Raw genomic sequence first — 14804 nt, 5'->3', positions numbered from 1 at the left:
AACTTGGCCGTATTTAAGAGTGTCTGACACTACGGCATTTGCTGGAGCATATTCTGCAGAAAGGCAATGCGAGCATCAGCCGTCCAGATTCCCAGCACTGGGATTTACCCGTTTACGGCGACGCGCTGATTATCTCTGCACCTGAGCTCGCCTGGGGCAGACACGTTCAACTATACTCCGTTCATCACCAGAATAAACCTGATGTAAACAAACACAAACGTGATGGTTTGTCAGCAGCCGTAACTCTCGTACACTGGTGTTGTTCCGCTCTTGGAAGTAGGTTCAACTTACGTATTACATATTTTATTACTATATCACTGTAAATTAAACTTTAAGACATTCTAATGTATTAACAGCCATCAACGTTTTTTTTAAATCATACTTTGGGTACGTAATTTTTATTTCAAAAATCGTGTACAGTCACAGTCTTACAAAGCGCTACTTGTGCTCTGATTTTCTCACTGTTCATATTTACCGCGAAAATGGGTGACACTGCTTCCTGCTTCGTAGTGAAATACGCTCGCGGAACACCGTTAATGGCTAGAAACAACTTGTTCTTAATGTTTTTCACAACATTACAGAGAAAAACGAGCTTTGACATTTGTTGAGAGATACCATACAATAAATACGAGGGCAGTTCAATAAGTAATGCAACACATTTTTTTTCTCGGCCAATTTTGGTTGAAAAAACCGGAAATTTCTTGTGGAATATTTTCAAACATTCCCGCTTCGTCTCGTATAGTTTCATTGACTTCCGACAGGTGGCAGCGCTGTACGGAGCTGTTAAAATGGCGTCTGTAACGGATGTGCGTTGCAAACAACGGGCAGTGATCGAGTTTCTTTTGGCGGAAAACCAGGGCATCTCAGATATTCATAGGCGCTTGCAGAATGTCTACGGTGATCTGGCAGTGGACAAAAGCACGGTGAGTCGTTGGGCAAAGCGTGTGTCATCATCGCCGCAAGGTCAAGCAAGACTGTCTGATCTCCCGCGTGCGGGCCGGCCATGCACAGCTGTGACTCCTGCAATGGCGGAGCGTGCGAACACACTCGTTCGAGATGATCGACGGATCACCATCAAACAACTCAGTGCTCAACTTGACATCTCTGTTGGTAGTGCTGTCACAATTGTTCACCAGTTGGGATATTCAAAGGTTTGTTCCCGCTGGGTCCCTCGTTGTCTAACCAAACACCATAAAGAGCAAAGGAGAACCATCTGTGCGGAATTGCTTGCTCGTCATGTGGCTGAGGGTGACAATTTCTTGTCAAAGATTGTTACAGGCGATGAAACATGGGTTCATCACTTCGAACCTGAAACAAAACGGCAATTAATGGAGTGGCGCCACACCCACTCCCCTACCAAGAAAATGTTTAAAGCCATACCCTCAGCCGGTAAAGTCATGGTTACAGTCTTCTGGGACGCTGAAGGGGTTATTCTGTTTGATGTCCTTCCCCATGGTCAAACGATCAACTCTGAAGTGTATTGTGCTACTCTTCAGAAATTGAAGAAACGACTTCAGCGTGTTCATAGGCACAAAAATCTGAACGAACTTCTCCTTCTTCATGACAACGCAAGACCTCACACAAGTCTTCGCACCCGAGAGGAGCTCACAAAACTTCAGTGGACTGTTCTTCCTCATGCACCCTACAGCCCCGATCTCGCACCGTCGGATTTCCATATGTTTGGCCCAATGAAGGACGCAATCCGTGGGAGGCACTACGCGTATGATGAAGAAGTTATTGATGCAGTACGACGTTGGCTCCGACATCGACCAGTGGAATGGTACCGTGCAGGCATACAGGCCCTCATTTCAAGGTGGCGTAAGGCCGTAGCATTGAATGGAGATTACGTTGAAAAATAGTGTTGTGTAGCTAAAAGATTGGGGAATAACCTGGTGTATTTCAATGCTGAATAAAACACCCCTGTTTCAGAAAAAAAGTGTGTTGCATTACTTATTGAACTGCCCTCGTATAAGAGTCACGATTACAATTGCAAGCTTGGCATAATCAAAAGCGCCATTTTTGATAATCGAGCGAACTGGTGTGCGGTGGTTCGAAACCCTATGTGATCAACAGCTTTTTTGTTCCGTTTGAATACCGAAAGCATTTAAACATGAAATTTATCAAAATGTGGTAATTAGCTCATACTTAGCCATCATTTTTTGATGAAAAATGTACGTCTTCTCGTTTCCAATTACATACCATACGCAGAATTCTGGTTTTCATTGCAAATACATATTCTTAATTATCGATGTATTATAAAAGATGGTTACAGATTTTGAAGTCAACAAACATTACACAGTTAAATTTTTTGGAGAAAAATGAAAAATCAAACACTCTTTGTTTGAATATTCCCACTGTTTTCTAGGACAGATGTCTCACACGAGCCAGGGTGATAACGCATCGTAGAAACACGGGAAACAATTTTCAGGGCTTCGAGCACAACATTATAAATGCTGCATTTTTACAGTTGTCACCGTACCACTGGTATCTGAACCCAATAGAACTGATCTGGAGGCAAGTTAACGGATTTGTCGCGAGAAATAACAAAACACTTAAGCCGCCAAACTTACTGGAGCTAATGCACGCAGCTTTGTCAAAAGTCACTGCTGAGCGATGGCGAAATGCAGAATAGCACATCACAAAAGAGGAGGAGGAAATACGGAATTTTTGGTGGCTTGAGATTCTGTTGTTGATCGCCTCGTTATCAGCGTAGCAGTACTGAAATGTACCGCTTTCCTCGGAGTCCGATATGGAAGAAATTCATAGATTACCAGACTAATAGCTACATGGTGAAATCCCAGCAGTGCGCTTTTACGCCGCACATAGCTCATGCAGAAAAATTACCCTTGTTAAAGTCAGGAATTTTCATTACACTCGTTTTAGTTACAGTACTATGTTAGCTAAGACCGAGAACGTGTTTTCCTTCAGATCACCTAAGAAGTGTACCGCCTGAGTTTTACCATTATTTCGTTCTGTCCAAGAATTAAATGACATTCAAGGCTATATTGTTCTCTGCTCGTCTCTTTTTACTTCTTTACTGCTACTGTTCACGTCACTGCACGTTAGTCGCTCAGTCCTTAGCTGGGAACTCCCTTGCCTACATCTCCATGCAGCGCGGTATGCTGTATTTATGGTATGTCACTTTCACCAGCATGCAAATTCCCCATCAGTTATCGATTTTATACTAATTTATACCTACATTTTTTAAATTACTTTCTAGGCAGTTTTGGTGGATTTGTACCCTCAATCTAATGGTTATGTTCGACCTGCTGTGGTTCTCTCCGGGTTCATGATAGGTGTTTTTGTTTTCTGGCTGGGTGTTCCAACCCATTATTGGTTTTATGTCCTACTAGGTCGGGCGGATATTTCTTGACGATTCTTATTGTTAGTTTTAAAAAAAAAAAAAAAAAAAAAAAAATCTAGGCACGCTGCACGCTTGAGGAATCGTGGAGTCGCGCTTTCCGCTTACCTGACGAACCGCTAATTTCGTCATTTATTCATAGACAAGGTGATTTCGGTCCCATCCATATAGCAAGTTTAATGTCATGATTTAATATGTAGGTAATTTGCTCTGTTTCTCTTTATTGCTTGTAACAGACGGCAATTGTAGCGAAGGCTTTTTCTAATTTAACAGATCTGTCCTGATGATGTGGCTTCAAAGCTACGAAACCGATCGATAAAAAAATTATTTACAGTTGTGGCCAAGCGGTTATTATTCAAGATGTTCTTATTGTTGTTATGAACAGTACTGTTCTTGATCGTTTGTTGTGTTAAACAATTGCAAGGTGCCTGATAAGAACTTGATTTGCATACCTGCACCGTAGTACGTCTAGCAGTTGCCAACCAGAATGGTTTGAACACCACAGTGCTTCACTATACGAGGTGCGCTGTGATATTCTATTCGTGCAGACCGGTTGTTCGTCCTTTCCAGATGCTCAGTCCGAGCTTCAGCACCGTGCAGCCATGACGTGATTTTTGAGTGCCCCATCAGTGAAGTTGTGTTTTTGTTGTGTGTTACGAAAGGAGAAGAGCAGAATTCACAGCAATGTTCGCCAGCAAGTTTTGTGTTAAGCTTTAGGAAACGGCGAGTGAGACCATTGAAAAGTCGAAACAGGCCCGTGAGGAACATTCCTTATCAAGAGCACAAGTTTTTCGTTGGCACAAATCACTTTTGGTAGGCCGCAAACACACTGAAGATGAACCGCATTCAGGGAGATCTTCAACTTCAAAAACAGACGAAAACGTCGAACGTGAGCAAGATCTTGTGAGATGAAACCGATGTTTAACAATTAGGATGATGTGTGACCTGTTAAACACTTTCACCGTACATCAAATTTATCCGAAGTTTTGCACATTTTGTGCCAAAATGGTACCTTGAGAGGACTGCCAATGACCACGAATGGTTCTGTCGTGTGGTCACAGATGATCAACCCTGGATTTTTGGGTACGATCCTGAGTCAAAGCGGAAAAGTGAGGAGTGGGAAGCTGAGACATCTCCTCGACCGAAAAAAGCTCGAATGAGAAAATCAAATATCAAAACAACGCTGATCTGCTTTTTAGACAGTAGAGGTACCGTGCATAAAGAATTTGTTCCTCCAGGACGAACTGTCAACCAACTGTTTTAGAAAGATGTCCTTGAAAGACTCAAGGAAAGGGGGAATCGAGTAAGACCGGACACTTCAGACAAGTGGATGCAGCATCATGACAACGACCCATGTCACATGACCACTTCCATTTCAGAGTATTTGACCTCAAAGGCCTTCCTGCTGCTCCACAGCCTCACTGTTCAGCTGATCTGAGTCCTTGTGACTTTTTTCTTTTCTTGAACCTGAAAAATGTCGTAAAAGGAAGTCATTTTGGAACTCTGGAGAACATTCAAAAACAACGACTCCGCCGGTGTATAGCTACCGAAGGGAACTGCTTTGAAGGGGACAGTAATGTGTGCAAAAATGAAAACTTTGGCAGATAAAGAAAAGCAGTCTCATAATTTTGCTCACACATTTCTTTCAGAGGTGATGTGCCTTTACTTTCCTCCGACCTTTGATCTGAGTAACCCAAGCAATTATAGGGCGGCATGCAGTTTAATGAGGATTCCGGATCGCGGTAAATTATCGACTTTAACAAATCATTGCTCGGGGTGAAAGAAGAATTAATTAACAGAAAAAAATTTTGCGGCCAAATGTGAATTGAATCCCACATCACTGGATTTTTAGACTAACAGTTGTCCATTTAGTCAGTGAACCACACCTACATCACAGATAGTACGTAAAAACGCATTACGCAGTGTGGCGTATTATTTAAATAAAAGGGCACCGTAAAGGAGTGTGATGCAAAATATTTTTAAAACCCTCTTTTATTGCCATTACAGTATTTACAGACTTTTCATCCTAGTCCAGTCATCCAGCTTATAAGTTTTCCATGGTTTCCCCGAAGAGCTTAAGCAGACAATGGAATGATTCTTTTGAATAGGTTACAGCCAGTTTTCTTCCCTCACGCTTCGCTGTGTCCCTGATGGCATTGTCATCGACGGAACGTTACATTTTAATTTTTTAATTTTTCTTCCATTTTAACAAACAATTTTAAACGTGTTTTCTTTCAGCAGCAAGAAGCTTTGTGCACATGACGAAAAATTGCATTAATATTAATTCTCTACGATAAGAAAAATAATTTATGTCATGGCAGAAAAATTCTTTTATATTTTCTTACCTCATACAAAACCACGTGTCTAAGTGAAGAACCTTATCCGCTGAAATTGATGTATTCAAAGAATTCTGAAAGTTTAGAACGTTCTAAACGTAATTGTCCTTAGACTGTGGTGATGCTATAGCGGCAGAGGTTCTCTCTACAGAAACAATTTCGAAATGCACGATGACCTTGCGAGGTCGACCCTGCTGGTTTTCCATTGCGGTACAAAACCAGAAAGAGAAGTGTCGGGGTTGTGCATTCGCACAGTGCTGAAACAAGCGACACAGTTTCTGCGGTGGCTGGCTCATGACTTGTGTCCTCTTAGTGCAAACTGAGATTAAATGTTGCTGTAAATAGTAAAGGGTGGGTGCAACAGGAAACAGCCTATGTAGGCTCAGGTGGAAAGAAGAGCGGAGTCATAATCTGACTCATTGCAGTTACAGACACGGTTGGCGAGTGAGATGACATGAGATCATAGCTTTCAGTAGAGATAACCGACTGCTGATGAGTTTCCGCCAAATCAGATTAGGTTTCATTTGAGACACCTAGTAGTTTATTTGCATGGCAGACCATATCTCAAGCATTCAACAAACTACAAGGAAATAGTTGTTTTGCTGCTTCCTTAAGAAGAAATTATAATTCGTTTAGCTGTCATGGATTAAGCGTATTGTAATTGATAACGTAAGTACCGGCATGATAATAACGCTAAGAAAACAGAAGGAACAGCAAATAACGAAATTTTACTTATTGTGTAAATACAGCACAGTCGGAAGAATACATGATTAAATTTATAGGTGATTTCGGTATGTGCACGGTGGGAAATTTAGTACACAGAGCTGCTATCTCTGGCAACAACAACAGCTCCAACACAGCTGAGCGACGAGTCAAACGAAGTTTGAATGACTCAGTCCATGTTTTTAAAACTATGTACCAGAGTTCATGATCTGCATCTACATCTACGTCATTCTCCGCAAGTCACGTAACGATGTGTGGTGGAGGGTACTTCTGGTACCTTCTCTGTTCCACTTTAGAATTTCTCGTCGTGGTCATTTCGCGTGATGTTATGTGGGAATAAGTAATATGTTCTCCGACACTTCCCAAAAAGTGCTCTCTCGAAATTTCAATAGTAAACCTCTCCGTGCACTACGAGTGTCTCGTAGTGTCTACCACTGGAGTTTGTTGAGCATCTCTGTACTGCTCCCGCGAGGACTAGACTATCTTGTAACGAAACGCGCCACTCTTCGTCGTATCTTCTCTATCTGTTCTACCAGTCCTACATAGTAAGAATCCCAGGTCGATGAGCAGTACTCGAGAATCGGTCGAACAAGCATCTTGTGAGCCACTAGCTTCGTGGACGAGTTACATTTCCGAAAGATTCTTCCTATGAATCTGTCTGGCGTCTGCGTTTCCTATGACCTTCTTTTTATGAGATCATTCCACTTAAGGTCGCTCCGAATAGTTACTCGTAGATATTATACAATAGATACTGTTCCCAGCAACCTGACATCAATGATGTAGTTGTAGAGTAGTGGATTTCTTATCCTATATATGCGCACTATGGTACATTTATTTACATTCTGGGTCAACTGCCAGATCCTTCGCCATTAATCAATATCCTGCAGGTCCTTCTGCAAATCGATAGTCTTCTGGAATTGCTAGTTTCTTACAGATGAAAGCATTATCTGCAAACTGTCTTGAAGAGCATCCGACGCTTTCTACTAAACAGTAACGGTCCTATCACAGTTCCTTGGGATACTCCGGAAATTACGTTCACGTCTACCGATTTTGTTCTGTTAAGAGCAAAGTGTTGAGTTCTATCTCTAAGGAAGTCCTGAATCCAGTCGCAAATGTGATCCGATACGCGGTAAGCTAGTATATTTTTCACAAAACTGCAGTGCGGCACAGTGTCAAATGCCTTCCTGAAGTCATGGAAAACGGCATCAACCTGAGCGCCGTTGTCTGGAGCGGTAAGGAGTTCATGCAGAGGCAGAGCGAGCTGAGTTTCGCAAGACCTCTGTTTGCGGAATGCACGTTGATTTTTCTAGAGGAGATTTGCGTTCTCGAATAATGTCATAATAAGGAGCACAACAGATTGACGTCCATGATATACGAGGTGCGACAATAAAGTGATGAGAATTATGTGAAAAAAATGTTGCTTACCGTTTTAGTCAAGTTTAGTGTTGTCTCCTTCAAAGTAGTTCCCTTCTGACTGCACACACTTTTTCCAGCGCTTCTGCCATTCATGGTAACATTTCTGGAACTCATCTTCTGTAATATCCTCCAAGGCCCTCGTCACAGCTTTTTGGACGTCTTCTGTTGTTTGAAAATGGTGTCCCTTGACCGCCATTTTGACTCTTGGAAATAGAAAAAGTCGCACGGAGCGATATCTGGTGAATAAGGTGGCTGTGGTAGTACTGAAATTTGTTTTGAGGTTAAAAATTGCTGTACTGACAGAGCAGTATGGGATGGCGCATTATCGTGATGCAGAATCCAATTATCAGCAATGTTGGCACGGATACGAAGAACTCATTTACAAAGTCTTTCTGAAATTTCTTTGTAGTAATATTGGTTAACTGTTTGTCCAGGAGGCACCCACTCTTTCTGAATAATCCCCTTGCAATCAAGAAGCACACAAGCATGCATTTCACTTTTGACTTTGACATGCGAGCTTTTTTTGGTCTGGGTGATCCCTTTGAGCACCATTGCGAACTTTGGCATTTTGTCTCTGGATCGTACTGAAAAAACCAACTTTCATCACCAGTGATAACACGGCTCAACAACTCTGGATTGATTTCCGTTTGCTCTAACGGATCGGCTGCCACATATCTTCCGCATTTCTCGCTGTTGTGGTGTGAGGTTTTTGGGGACCATTTTTGTACAAATCTGTCTCATACCAAGATCTTCAGTTATTATTAGACGAACCGTTTCTCGATTGATGTTCAGTTCTTCTGCAATCATTTTCACAAATAATCTTCGATCAGATTGTACCAGTTCATGTACCCTGGCCAAGTTGACATCCGTGTGTGAGGTTGATTATCGTCCACTGCGGTCTTCATCTTCAACATTCGTTCTGCCTTCACTAAACATTCTATGTCAACGAAAAACTCAAGCTCTTGACATAACTTCCTCTCCAAAAGCCTTCTGAAGCTTAGTGTAAGTTGTCGTCGCGTTTTCACCCAATTTAATGCGAAAAGAAATGGCATACCGTTGCGCAATATTATGCGGTTTCATTTCCGTGACGAGAGACACAAACACGTGTTAACTTATTACAGCACAACTCACGACTGAGCAGTTGCATCTGTGTACGTACCGCTTGGACTAGAAACAGCTTAAAGGCCAAGGTCAAAGATATTGTGCCTACGCAAGCCTGCAGAGTTGCCACATCTTGCAAAGAAAATCAGTCTCATTACTTTATTGTCGCACCTCATACGCCCATAATTTTCTGTATCTCACCTACGATCTTTCGTTGCTCCAGCAATCTACAGCGAACGGCTGACGAAAGGGGAGACAGTTATTTTGCTTAATCTTTGTAGAATCTTATAGGTACCTCATCTGGTTCTGATGCCTTTCCAATAATAAGCGATTATACTCGCCCTTCTATTCCGCGCTCGGTTATCTCAATACGAGGCCTGTCCAAAAAATTCCGGAACATTCGTAATTTCACGCCGATAGTATGTTTGAGCGAAATGCGGTTGGCATCCCTCTGTAGAATGTGTAACTGCTGGAAGTTTCGTTGTTGTATGTTTGTCAGTTATTGTTCAGTGCTGTACTATGTAGAACGTTGTGTCGTACAGTTTGCGAATTTCGAGATGGCAGAGTTAGACGAGCAACGTGCGTGCATTAAATTTTGCGTGAAACTCAAGAAAAGGTTTAAAGAGACACACCAAATAATGCAGAAACCCTACGGTGATGAGTGCTTAAGTCGTACTCGGTGTTAGGAATGGTTCACACGGCTTAAAAGTGGCCGGACGGAAGTTAAAGATGACCCGCGTTCAGGACGCTCTTCGACGTCTACCGGCAACGCTCATATCGGGAACGTCAACGAAACTGAGCGTGCCAGTCGAATGCTGACTGTCCCAGAGAGTGCAGAAGAATGTAACATTTCAGTTGGATCATGTCATGACATCCTGACACAGCATGTTGGAATGTTGCTGCGAAGTTCGTCCCACGGCTCATGAGTCAGAACCAGAAAGACCTTCACCTCGCAATCTGTGAAGAGATTTTGGATCGCTCAAATGAGAACGAGAAGTTCCTTAAGAGAATCATAACTGGTGATGAGACGTGGGTCTACGGTTATGATGTCGAGACCAAGATTCAGTCTTCACAATGGATCGGGAAAGGTTCTCTTCTCCGAAACAAAAAGGGACTAACTGTTAAGCGATGATACTATCGGGACTGTTACGACGCCTCCGAGAAAATTTGAGAAGGTAGCGGCCTGAAATGTGGCGAGACAATTCGTGGCTCTTGCATCACGATAGCGCACCCGCACCTTCATCCCAGTTGGTGCGTGACTATTGCACAAAAAGCGAAATCACTGCGCTGTCTCATCCACTGTACTCTCAAGACCGGCCCCCTGCGGACATTTTTTTACCTCCAAAGTTGAAAAACCCCGTCGAAAGGACGAAGATTTGCAACGGTAGACGAGATAAAATTCGCAGACGGCGCTTCGCGTGATCCAGCGAGAGGCATACCAAGACTGCTTCCGGAGGGAGAAGAAACGGCTTTGGGAGCGGCGTATCAATTGTGGAGGAGAGTGTTCCGGAAAACGGTAAGCGCAGAAAAATTTTGTGGTCAAAGTTCCGGAATTTTTTGAACAGATCTCGTAGCTGCTATTTCGGCATTCAAGTTGTTGTTGTTGTGGTCTTCAGCCCACAGACTGGTTTGATGCAGCTCTCCATGCTACTCTATCCTGTGCAAGCTTCTTCATCTCCCAGTACCTACTGCAGCCTACATCCTTCTGAATCTGCTTAGTGTATTCATCTCTTCGTCTCCCTCTACGATTCTTACCCTCCACGCTGCCCTCCAATACTGAATTGGTGATCCCTTGATGCCTCAGAACATGTCCAACCAACCGATCCCTTCTTCTAGTAAAGTTGTACCACAAACTCCTCTTCTCCCCAATTCTATTAAATACCTCCTCATTAGTTATGTGATCTACCCATCTAATCTTCAGCATTCTTCTGTAGCACCACATTTCGAAAGCTTCTATTCTCTTCTTGTCTAAACTATTTATCGTCCATGTTTCACTTCCATACATGGCTACACTCCATACAAATACTTTCAGAAACGACTTCCTGACACTTAAATCAATACTCGATGTTTACAAATTTCTCTTCTTCAGAAACGCTTTCCTTGCCATTGCCAGTCTACATTTTATATCCTCTTTACTTCGACCATCATCAGTTATTTTGCTCCCCAAATAGCAAAACTCCTTTACTACTTTAAGTATCTCATTTCCTAATCTAATTCCCTCAGCATCACCCGATTTAATTCGACTACATTCCATGATCCTCGTTTTGCTTTTGTTGATGTTCATCTTATACCCTCCTTTCAAGACACTGTCCATTCCGCTCAATTGCTCATCCAAGTCCTTTGCTGTCTCTGACGGAATTACAATGTCATCGGCGAACCTCAAAGTTTTTATTTCTTCTCCATGGATTTTAATACCTACTCCGAACTTTTCTTTTGCTTGCTCAATATACAGATTGAATGGCATCGGGGAGAGGCTACAACCCTGTCTCACTCCCTTCCCAACCACTGCTTTCCTTTCATGCCCCTCGACTCTTATAACTGCCATCTACTTTCTGTACAAATTGTAAATACCCTTTTGCTCTCTGTATTTTACCCCTACCACCTTCAGAATTTGAAAGAGAATATTCCAGCCAACATTGTCAAAAGCTTTCTCTAAGTCTACAAATGGTAGAAACCTAGGTTTGCCTTTCCTTAATCTAGCTTCTAAGATAAGTCGTAGAGTCAGTATTGCCTCACGTGCTCCAACATTTCTACTGAATCCAAACTGATCTTCGCCGAGGTCAGCTTCTACCAGTTTTTCCATTCGTCTGTAATGAATTCGCGTTAGTATTTTGCAGCTGTGACTTATTAAACTGATAGTTCGGTAATTTTTACATCTGTCAGCACCTGCTTTCTTTGGGATTGGAATTATTAGATTCTTCATGAAGTCTGAGGGTATTTTGCCTCTCTCATACATCTTGCTCACCAGATGGTAGAGTTTTGTTAGGCCTGGCTCTCCCAAGGCTGTCAGTAGTTCTAATGGAATGTTGTCTACTCCCGGGGCCTTGTTTTGACTTAGGTCTTTCAGTGCTCTGTCAAACTCTTCACTCAGTATCATATCTCCCATTTCATCTTCATCTACCTCCTCTTCCATTTCCATGATATTGTCCTCAAGAACATCGCCCTTGTATAGACCCTCTATATACTCCTTCCTCCTTTCTGCTTTCCCTTCTTTGGTTAGAACTGGGTTTCCATCTGAGCTCTTAATATTCATACATGTGGTTCTCTTTTCTCCAAAGTTCTCTTTAATTATCCTGTAGGCAGTATCTATCTTACCCCTAGTGAGATAAGCCTCTACATCCTTACATTTGTCCTCTAGCCATCCCTGCTTAGCCACTTTGCACTTCCTGTTGATCTCATTTTTGAGACGTTTGTATTCCTTTTTGCCTGCTTCACTCGGCATTCATACTACGATGAAAGGATCAACCGTTTTACTATCTTCTGCGGTGAAGCAGTTTCGAAAGACCGAATTCAGCATTTCGACCTTCACTCTGTTATCCTCCGTTCCAGTGAAAATATGGTCACTGTGCGAATGAATAGAGGATTTTGAACCGCTTACTGTCTTAACATAAGAGCAAAACCACTTAGCGTGTTTGCCGGCCGCGGTGGTCTAGCGGTTCTAGGCGCTCAGTCCGGAACCGCGGGACAGCTACGGTCGCAGGTTCGAATCCTGGCTCGGGCATGGATGTCCTTAGGTTAGTTAGGTTTAATTAGTTCTAAGTTCTAGGCGACTGATGACCTCAGAAGTTAAGTCGCATAGTGCTCAGAGCCATTTGAACCATTTATGAACTTAGCGTGTTTACTCAGATCGGTTGGCAAAATTTTAGTTTCCAAGTCTTTGAACGTTTCTCTCATTGTTCTCCTTATTCCCTTCTTTCGGCTTTTGTTTGTCAGCTAGGTTTTGACTTCCCTTTAATCTGCGATGAAGTTCTCTTTGTTTATGTAGCAGTTTTCTACAACAACTATTAAACCACGGTTAGTCTTTCCCACACCTGAAGACGTTGCTCAGAGCATAGTTATCCATGGCATATTGAACGATGCTTTTGGACTTTTTTCCATTTGTGCTCCACATCTTCGTGCTTATCACTGAATATTTGACGCTGACTACTCAGATACTCTGTAATTTGTATATTATCACTCTTGCTGAGCAAAAATATCGTCTTGTCTTAACATCCATTGTAAAACCCGTAGTCATAGTAGCTATTACCACAGCCTTATGATCACCGATATCTTCGTCTTTGTTAGCTGTTTCGGTAAATTGAGATATGTTTGTTGCTAGGAGGTCAAAGACGTTACTTTCACGAGTTGGTTCTCTAGTTATCTGCTCGAAGTAATTTTCGAATTTTCGGATAAGACATTTAGAATATTGTGACATCATTCCCTGCCTCTCGCGCCAGTTTTCATAGCATGACTTTCCCAATCTATACTTGGCAAGCTGAAGTCCATACCAACTGCTTTATTATTCCTTAGCTGATGGATAACCCATCCTCTTCGTGGACAGATGGGACATCATAGAGTTGATACTGAGAGGGCCTTTGAGCCTTCATGTTGCATATATTTTCTTCGACGTACATGTCCCTGTTTAGAAGCTATTGAAAATATTCCTTCCAAAGGGAGTTGGTGGAGCAACTGTCTTTGAGAAGTCTAGTGCCATCTTTGGAACGTAAGGGATGTAAGCCTTGGGTTGTCAGACAGTAGGGACAAGGTGCACTGGAAATTTAAGTGAATGGTCTCAGAAAATAAAAAGTTAAACGAAATACCTTTGCTGTCCTTCAAAGTGATCATCATTAGCTGTAAAACACTTCCGATATCGGTTGCAAAGCTGTTGGAAAATGTCAGCAACCGCTTTTTGTAGAATCGCTTGGAGCACCATGGTGAGGCGTTGCTGGATTCCGCATCTCCACGGGAGATGAGACATGACACTTCCAATACGATCCGGAGATCAAGCGACATTTAGTGGCACCTTCCCCGCCTCCCAAAAAACTCAGCTGACATAATTCGAGATTAAGACGATGTTGATCGCCTTTTTCGACAGGAAGACAGCATGAATTTCTACCCGAGGGAGGCAGGGAAGACGATGAACACCGTGCCACTGACTGTCGCTTAGTCTCCGATTCGTATTAGTAGCACCGGGCCTCACCTCCTGCAATGATGCGGATACCCGACAACGCGTAACCACAGTGCTCCGAGCACTTCTACAAAACGGGTGGGCGTGGAGGCGAGCTGTAGTATTATGAACACTGAATTTTCAGCTGCCAAGACCGCTAAAATAATTTATTCATATACATTACCGGTTTCGTACAGCAGCACTTACTGTACTGATGGAGGAAATTATATAATGATAACGACATACGTCCGAAGATGGCAACAGACAATTGCCGAAACCAGTCATCTATATCAATAAATAATTTTAGCCACCTTGGCAGTTGAGAATTTGTTCAGTGTTCATACCGATAAACGCATTTTGTTCGTAATTCTTGTTTCCTTTATTTTCTGGTACAGTTCAGCTCTTTCAGACTCAGGCTTTACTTTTGGTGGCGCTGAAAAATTCACGATTGTTACTAGTGTCTGCTAGATTCTGCATTTCAAGTGATTTTGTTTTCCACAACTTATTCTTAACTTCTGATTTGGCCGCTAGGATCTGTTGTTTCTTGGTGGTTGTATTGGGGACGTTCTGCACGACAATGCTACTAGCTTGCCTCTTTCGATTTATGAGACTCTGCATTTCAAGGTCTTTTTCATCAAACCAATCCTGACGCCTTCTCTAAATATAGCCAAATGTCTCTTTAGAAGCTGAGAGAACTACTGACTTGGCCCTCGGTCTTTTT

Source organism: Schistocerca americana, chromosome 2 (genome assembly GCF_021461395.2).
Source record: "Schistocerca americana isolate TAMUIC-IGC-003095 chromosome 2, iqSchAmer2.1, whole genome shotgun sequence".
In the NCBI taxonomy this organism is placed as follows: Eukaryota; Metazoa; Arthropoda; class Insecta; order Orthoptera; family Acrididae; genus Schistocerca; species Schistocerca americana.
The sequence above is the reverse complement of the archived record's forward strand: the minus strand, read 5'-3'. Positions refer to the sequence as shown.